Source organism: Nuphar pumila, chromosome 7, assembly GCF_984573655.1.
Source record: "Nuphar pumila chromosome 7, dmNupPumi1.hap1.1, whole genome shotgun sequence".
Taxonomy (NCBI): Eukaryota; Viridiplantae; Streptophyta; class Magnoliopsida; order Nymphaeales; family Nymphaeaceae; genus Nuphar; species Nuphar pumila.
The window spans coordinates 21309199-21317518 of record NC_143255.1 but is presented as its reverse complement, the minus strand read 5'-3'; the positions used below and the strand labels follow the sequence as shown (position 1 = coordinate 21317518).

The window sequence follows — 8320 nt, the reverse complement described above, 5'->3', positions numbered from 1 at the left end:
AAAAAATCATTCAAATACTTGCATATACTTTTCATATATTCTTGCAGGCAGCCTTATATATATTTTTATTTAGTTATTGTTTTAAAATATATTGCTTTCAATAGTTTTTTTTTACATGTTGCTTTAGACATTGGCCCATTGATGTAGCTATGTATATATATATATATATATAGTAAAATTAAATGATATTTTGATTTTTAGTGCTTTTGCTTTTCTTGGCATTTCTTTTGTCACAATATATGTTATGATATTATTCTTATAACATAAATAATGAGATATAATTTCCAAAAACTCATACCATCATCAAGGAAATCACGTACCAAAATCTGTATCAATATCCAGTAGAAACTCATACCAAAATTTTTTAGATACACATTTTAATAAAAATGTACCCAACTATGTTTCAAACAGACATGAATGGGTGAACATGAAGTCTGATTTTTTACTCACCTTACACCTGATAGTTGATGGTGACTGAGAAATCACGGTGAGGAAATATATAATTCCGTGGAGATTACGCTATCAGAGTAGGCATTACGGTAGGCATGTTTGGTAACATCTGTTGTAACTTGGTCACTTAAAATAAGTTTTGAGGAATACAAGTTCAGCCAAATCCAAAAGCAGCCTTAGATGTTATATGTTATAATGTTACACTCCGAAAAGCAGTTCACATTTGGATGCAATTGTACTCAGATATAAAGTGTTTGATTCCCGCTGCGACTGCACCCGTGACTAGCAAGTATATGCTTTTGTGGGCTATGCTGCCACTTGGAGTTTTACTGTCTCGGGAAAGGCCCAGTGAGTACTGTTGCTAGAAGGTTCTTCGTCATCAGAAAGGGCTCATAAGGGTGGCTTAAGGGGAAGCAGATCAGGTCATGCTGAAAATGAGCGTTTTTGCTCATGCTGACATCGTGGCCATCCGATTTGCATTTTAGAAAGCTCAAAAGTCAACAAAACCACGTGGCATTCATCCAAAATGCAAACGGATGGCCACGATGTCAGCATGAGCAAAAACGCTCATTTTCAGCATGACCTGATCTGCTTCCGGCTTAGGGTATGTTTGATGCGTCTTTCCCAGCATGATTCAGACAGAAATCTCGCTGGGAACGGCGATTTCCAACAAACGTTGGATGCGGTAGTCTTTTCGTTTCACCCTCCTCTGTTACAAAAATAACAGGGACGAGGAGAACGAAAAAATTTTGACGAGCACGCCCGCGAGCGCTTCGGTCTCCTCATTTTCACCTCGTCCTCTCTCTCTCTCTCTCTCTCTCCAGCTCCAGCATGAGGTCCTCTGCTTCTCGCAAGGTTTTGCCTTCTAAACCCTAACCTTATTTCTCTCATTAAAGCCTTCTTCCGTCGTCTGTGTTGAAGACGCCCACTCTCTTTTTCTCACTATTTGAGTTTTTTTCGGTTATGTTGATTGCCGCTACAGGCTCTCATCTAGATAGCGTGCAACCGCATCCAGAAAGAGCTTCTCAAATGGCAGGTCAGCCCCTCCCTCCGGGTTCAAGCACAAGGTCTCTGACAATCTCCAGAGGTACGCCCCCGATCGCCCTCCCCGCCACGAATTCTGTATTTTTTTTTTTGTTTTGGGGGGTTTTCTGAGGTGGTTCTGGGTTTGTTTTTGTTGAATTGGTGGATCAGGTGGGTTATTGAAGTGGTCGGGGCTCCCGGAATGCTCTACGCAAGCGAATCATACCAGCTTCAAGTCAATTTTCCCGAGCATTACCCCATGGAGGTGCCACATGTTCGGTCGAGGGCGGGCATTTTGTTGCTTCTTTTTTGGGGATTCTTTGAGTTCTTTGTTTGGTGGGTGAAATTGGGGGTGATTTTATTGTTTTGTTTTTTTGTTTAGTAGGTGATTTTCCTCCATCCAGTGCCAATGCATCCTCACATTTATAGCAACGGCCATATTTGTTTAGGTAATCTTGGTGGTTTTCTTCAATATCGGGATTTTCTTTCTCTTTTCCTCTGTTTTTGGAGGATTTCGGGTTTCTTTCGATTCTCTGTCTTCAATAAAATGCTCTTTTTTGTTGTTGATTTTTACATTGCATACATTTAATTCTCTTGAAATCGGATGGCGATCTTTAACATGGTCATGCGATTATTTCGTGGACTGAATTGTTGATTAACATGGTGGGATTCTTGCTAGAATTTTTACATCGCACGCATTTAGTTCTTCCATACAGATTGTCTAGCGTTTCTTGTTTTGTTTTGTGGATTTTATAATTTGGTAAAAGTATATGTAGATGTTTTATGTGGATTGTAGTAATGAACTAAATATTTTTGTTAATCAGATATTCTGTTTGATTCGTGGTCTCCAGCCATGACTGTGAGTTCCATCTATATCAGCATTCTTTCCATGCTCTCAAGCTCCCCTGCAAAGGTTCTACTCAATTGTCTTCTCTATAGCCATAAAAGTCCCAATATTCTTTTTCTTTCCTAACTGTAAGGTTTCTCATTTTCTACATAGAAATGCCATGGAACGATGACTGCTATATGAAGAACTGCCTTAATGGTAGATCGCCAAAGGAGACGAGATGGTGGTTCCATGACGACAAAGTGTAGATGATGTGCAAGCAATTATCCTTCAGGCCATAAGCTTAGTAACTTTATTTCAAACTGCATACTGCTTGTTCTTCTGCAGTGCCAGTCTCAAGTGTTTTGGGGAATGCACATGCTCCTGGTATTTGTAACGGAGAACAATGTATTTAGCAAACAAGTCCTTGTTAAGTAAAAGATAATACTTCTCTTGGTAAATCTCATGGTCTGGGTTGGTCATGTTTTTTGAGTTTTCATGATATTGCGCTGTGTTTGGCTATTTGTCCTTGAAGCTCTATTGCCTGCCACAGACCTTTTTGTTAGGGAGATTCATAGTAGTTCTACCTCTCGCGTATAAGATTTCAGGATTAATGTTCTTTTATATAATATCGGCCATGAATGTTGCGTAAAAAGTTGATGTTTTTTTATATAAAAATTGGTCATAATTGATAGTGTTTCATAAAACAAGTTCACACATCCATCTGGGTCACCTGGTTTGAGCAATGTCAAACATGTTGGTACCAGAATTTTTACCACGAGAGAAAATCTTGCAGTAAGAAAAAATCTTGCAAAAATATTCATCATCGTCATCAAGCTTTATCCCAGCTACATGAGGCCGACTTTGTAGATCTCATTTCCCTATTTATATCATTTTTTACTGCCTCCATACAAGTCTACAGTGGTCTTCTTCCTTTTCTAGTTTCTTCTACTTGTATCATAACAACCTTTTGAAACCATCTTAAACAACATTAACTTATTTTCTTTTATTAGTCTGACTACTAGACACATTTTAATATTTGAGGCAAAAATCTAATTGGAGATCCATATTTGAGGCAAAAATCTATATTTGGGGCAAAAATTCATTTCAAGGTCCATATTTATGGCAAAAATCTTATTTGAGATCCTTATTTGGAGCAAAAATCCATATTCGGGGCAAAAAAACTCATTCGAAATCCATATTTGGGGAAAAAATCTAATTTCAAATCCACATTCAGGGCAAAAATTCATGATTTTAGATATAATTTTATAATTGAAATCATATTTGGGCAAAAAATCATAATAAACTTGTTAAAACATGTAAAATGGTAGACGGATCGGGTTATGTGATCCAAAACAAAGTAATTCAACCCATTATTCATGATTGTCCAAGTTGTCCATACATCGTCATCAAAAAACAACGGCCATTTAAAATATAGCATTTGATTACAGTCAAAACAAACGTTGGACTTGGAACAGTTGTTACAGAACGAACAAAACCAATGTTCTATTCTGTGCTTTTTGTTTATTTCGTCCAACCTTAAACAAGCCATCAAACATACACCCTTAAGGTATTTAACTTACCCAGAGTGTGCATTCTCCTCTGTCAAGCTGAAGGCTCTGAATCGAATCCCTCTGCTTCATGGGGGCGGTCGTTGTTCTCGTAGGGGTCCACCTAAACCCAGCTTGCCTTTTGAAAAAAAAAAAACACTTTTTAAGATTGAAACCGCAAGCTCCCTGGTGGGCAAGGACGGTGGGCGAGGGGTTTTAACTGCTTGGAGGTGAGCCATACGAACTAGGATTTTCCCCTTGAAATTGTTTTTTGTTATTGATACATGCATGAAACACTGCTAACCTCAATCTAAGTAACAACCAACATAAATGGTGAGCTAGCTCATGAACCAGCGCACTGCAATAACTTGCAATAGAAGCAGAAAACTTGGGCTTTATGCACTTGGTTATATTTTCATGCCAATAGCACCTACATTGCAGATGGCCACAGTTTTGTCTGTGAGTTAGAGTATCCAACCTGACTAATTTTGTGGTGGATTTGGCACAGATAAAATATTCAGTTTATATAATAATTACTTCAATTCAAGACAGATATAACTCCAATTATGTACAGCTAACCTCTTAATTTAATTGGATCTGGATCTAAATACGCTAGATCTGATTAGATCTAATTTAATTGTACCTATATCTAGACTGCATCTGAACCGGAATTAAACTCCATGATATTAGATCCGATAAGATCAAATTTGGTTATACCTGTATCTGAATTTGGTCATATATATATATATATATACATGAAACAAATCTGAATATGGGATTATATTATACCTGCATCTGATTAATATGAACCATGTACATGCATGCCGAAATTGTGGTAGGAAGGTTTGCTGATTCTGAACTTGATTATAAATTTAAATGCATGCAGCATGAAATTTACAATAATGAAAAAAACATAAGCACCATAAATAAAATAAAAAATTAAGGCAAGCCTAGTAATGAGTGAGATGAATCATCTGACAGTGGGCCATTATGTTGAATGGACTTGATTTATTGGTGCATTTAAACTTGATTAGGCGAGCTAGAGAACCTTATCATCTGTCAGAGGGACACAATATAGGGTTCCATGTCTAGAAATGACATGTAGGCACACGACACCATAACACCTCCAACATTATCTTAATAAGTATAGTTTATGCATTAGAATATCAAAATATATTTTTAATAATGTGCTCTTGTTGTCCTGATTTTCAAAGAAAATTTGTGTATTTGTGTCACGTACTCGTATCGGGTCCAAGTCCCTATCTTTGTTTAATATAGCTTTTCATTACAAAGGAAGTGATAAGTAAATTTAGCACGAATTCACAAGTAGTGATTTTACAAAAATGGTATGTCTAGCACCATGGGAAAAGTACAATGATTGGACAATCTGGTGCATGTCTTGAGGCCAGCATTTGAGATCAATTGAATCCTAGCTGTGTCACTCTTTTGGCCTTCCATGCTCTACTTTTTAGTGAAAAGATACATGAAGCGGAAATTATAGTATGTGTTTTATACATACACATAGCATCTGGATGTGACTATGCTGGATATTAGTTGTTCTTTTTTATCTACTGATAATGATTTATCTACATTTGAGGAATATCGTTACCTACATCAGATAAATTGTTATCTACATTTGAGGTGAGGAATATGGTTACCTACACCAGATAATGATATCTACATTTGAGCCAGCATAGGATAACGTTTAGTCAGTTTTATTGTTACCTACACTTGAGGAGAAAGGGCCGACTAATACAAGTATTTATGTGTACTCTCTAACCTTTTGTAATCAATATATCAAGAAAATTTTGTTACCAAATTTTCCATTTTTTGATCTTTCTTCAACTCTTGAGCTTCTTTCATGGTATCAGAGCAGGGACGTCTTTGACTGGTGACCTATCGTAGTAGACGTTTTTCCTTTTGTTGACCAAAGATCAACTCCGTGCACATCGTCTTCGAGTTGTTCCCAATGGCTTCTGAAAGCATCAACACTGAGAACACTCAAGAATTGACAATCGATCTTTTTTTTTCATCACTCAGATAACCCAAGGATATCCTTAGTGTCACAATAGCTTATTGGATATAACTACTCGATGTGGAGTAGAGTCATGGTTATGGCACTAAGTGTCAAGAATAAATTGGGTTTCATTGACAGATGAATCACAAAACCTGAATCATCATCACCAAATGTTGCTATATAAGAGCAGTGCAATGATAGGGTGTTATCTTGGTTGCTCAACTCCATTCATAAGGATATAGCAGTCAGCATTATCTATGCTCAAACCACAGTTGAGGTTTGAGCAGAGCTTCGTGAGAGGTTCTTCCAATCGAACACTCTCAGAATATATAAAATCCAACACGAGATAATCAATCTCAAGCAAGAACAATCTTCAGTAACAGTGCATTTCACCAAACTGAAGGGGTTATGAGACAAAATGTCCACATACATTGAGATTTTGTCTTTCTCATGTGGGACCATGAAGGTCATTCAAGAACTCCAACAACGAGAAAGGGTCATTCAATTTCTAATGGACCTTAATAAAAGTTTTAGTGTCATTCAGAGTCAATTACTCATGACACCCTTACCAAATATATCCAAAGCCTATTCATTGATTATTCAAGAATAATGGCAATGTGACATTCATCTCACACCAACCCATGAACCAGTTATTGTGGCTATCAATCGAGGCAATCAGCCTATCAAAGGTGATACATCGAAGATAGGTTAGACGCATCGCAGACCAAAATATGAACATTATGGGCATCTAGGTCACATCAAGCCAAAAATCTATTATCTTTATGGTTTTCCTATCCTATCAAAGGGTTCTTTCAATGCTCGCTTCAATAGCCAGACTAATGTAAATGCATGTTACTCCACAACCGAACCCGAAAAGCTAATTTTCAGTCCTTCTCTTCCAAAACTTACCCAAGAACAATATAATATCTTTGCAGGTAATATACCCAAACCATCAGTTTGTTTATTTGCATCTTAATATTAGATTATAGATTCAGAGGCCACAGATCATATCACAAATTCAATATCCAACCTTTTATCCCCGATGCTGATTTCTTTTTCACTCATCGGCCTTCCTAATGGGATGTCCGCCCTTGTTACTCACATTGGCAGTGTTATATTGACATCCGTAATTACTTTACATAATGTCTTATATGTTTTTTATTTCAAATTCAACCTCATCTCAATTAATAAACTAACTCATGATTTGAAATATGACATTGTGTTTATAGAAAATCATTGTGTTTTTCAAGAACCGCACTCGAAGATGACAATTGGAACATGTAAGCTGCAAGAAAATCTTTATATCCTTGAGAACAGTGGTAACCATGCCTTGAATGCTTTATCTCATTCCATTTGACACCTTAGACTTGGACATTTATCAAATTCTTGATTTCAAGTTCTTATTAATTTCAATAAAGTTAATAAAAAAATTTCTCATGAACAATGCTTCATTTGTCATAAGGCCAAAAAAACCACATTGTCGTTTCCTCATGGGACTATATCATCTTCCAAACCATTCAAATTACTAATATGGAGAGCATATCAAACTCTTTCTATGTTAGGAGCTCATTTCTTCTTAATCATAATAAATGACTACAACAAATGCACATAGGTATATCTCATAAGGTATAAGTATGAGACATTTAATATCATAAAAAAATTTATCATGTTGGTTCAAAATCAATTTCAAACCAATGTTTTGGGCATTAGATCATACAATGGAACCATTTTTTTTAAATGACATGCAACTTTATCTTAGAGAAAATGGCATCAACCATCAACATAGTTGCGTAGCAACTTCGCAACAAAACAAAGTTGTTGAACGCAAACATAAAGATTTATTGAATGTGGCTCGGTCTCTCCGATTTCAATCCAATTTACCAATCAAGTTTTTAGGGAAATGTGTTCTTACAACAACATACCTTATAAATCGACTCTCCTCAAAACCCTTGATGAGTAAAACGCCCTATAAGATGCTATACAACAAAGCACTCAAATATGATCATTTACGAATATTTGGATGGTTATGTTATACTTTTAGCATCAATCATACCCACAAATTTGACACATGTGCCAAACAATGCATTTTTGTAAGATATCCATGTGGTCAAATTAGTTATAAAATTTATGATATTGAATCTCAAAAGATGTTTGTCAGTAGAGATGTCAAATTTTATAAAAAAAAGATTTCCTTTTCAAGATCATGAAGCTCATTCTACTGATGATGATAATGTTATACCCATCCCCATATCTGAACCCCAAGACTTCTCATCACAGCATCAAGACCATGAACCTTTGCCCACTATCCTAAATGATTCCAATGATCTAGCACCATCATCTAATCTAAATGACTTGTCCAATCTTGCCACTGACCAAAGCACACAAGACATGCCTCAACTTCGAAGATCCGGTCATTCTCGCTAACCACCTTCATACATCAAGGATTTCAAGTGT

The 8320-nt window shown here is 36.4% G+C and overlaps 1 long non-coding RNA gene across 1 annotated transcript; it reads left to right on the top strand.

Annotated features, from left to right (window-relative positions):
* The first annotated feature begins 1171 nt into the window (after positions 1–1171).
* Positions 1172–2666, top strand: LOC149831468 (uncharacterized). The gene is made up of 6 exons (XR_016433020.1): positions 1172–1305; positions 1433–1537; positions 1645–1738; positions 1859–1922; positions 2298–2386; positions 2474–2666. It is a non-coding gene; the product is annotated as an uncharacterized LOC149831468 (long non-coding RNA).
* Positions 2667–8320: the final 5654 nt, after the last annotated feature.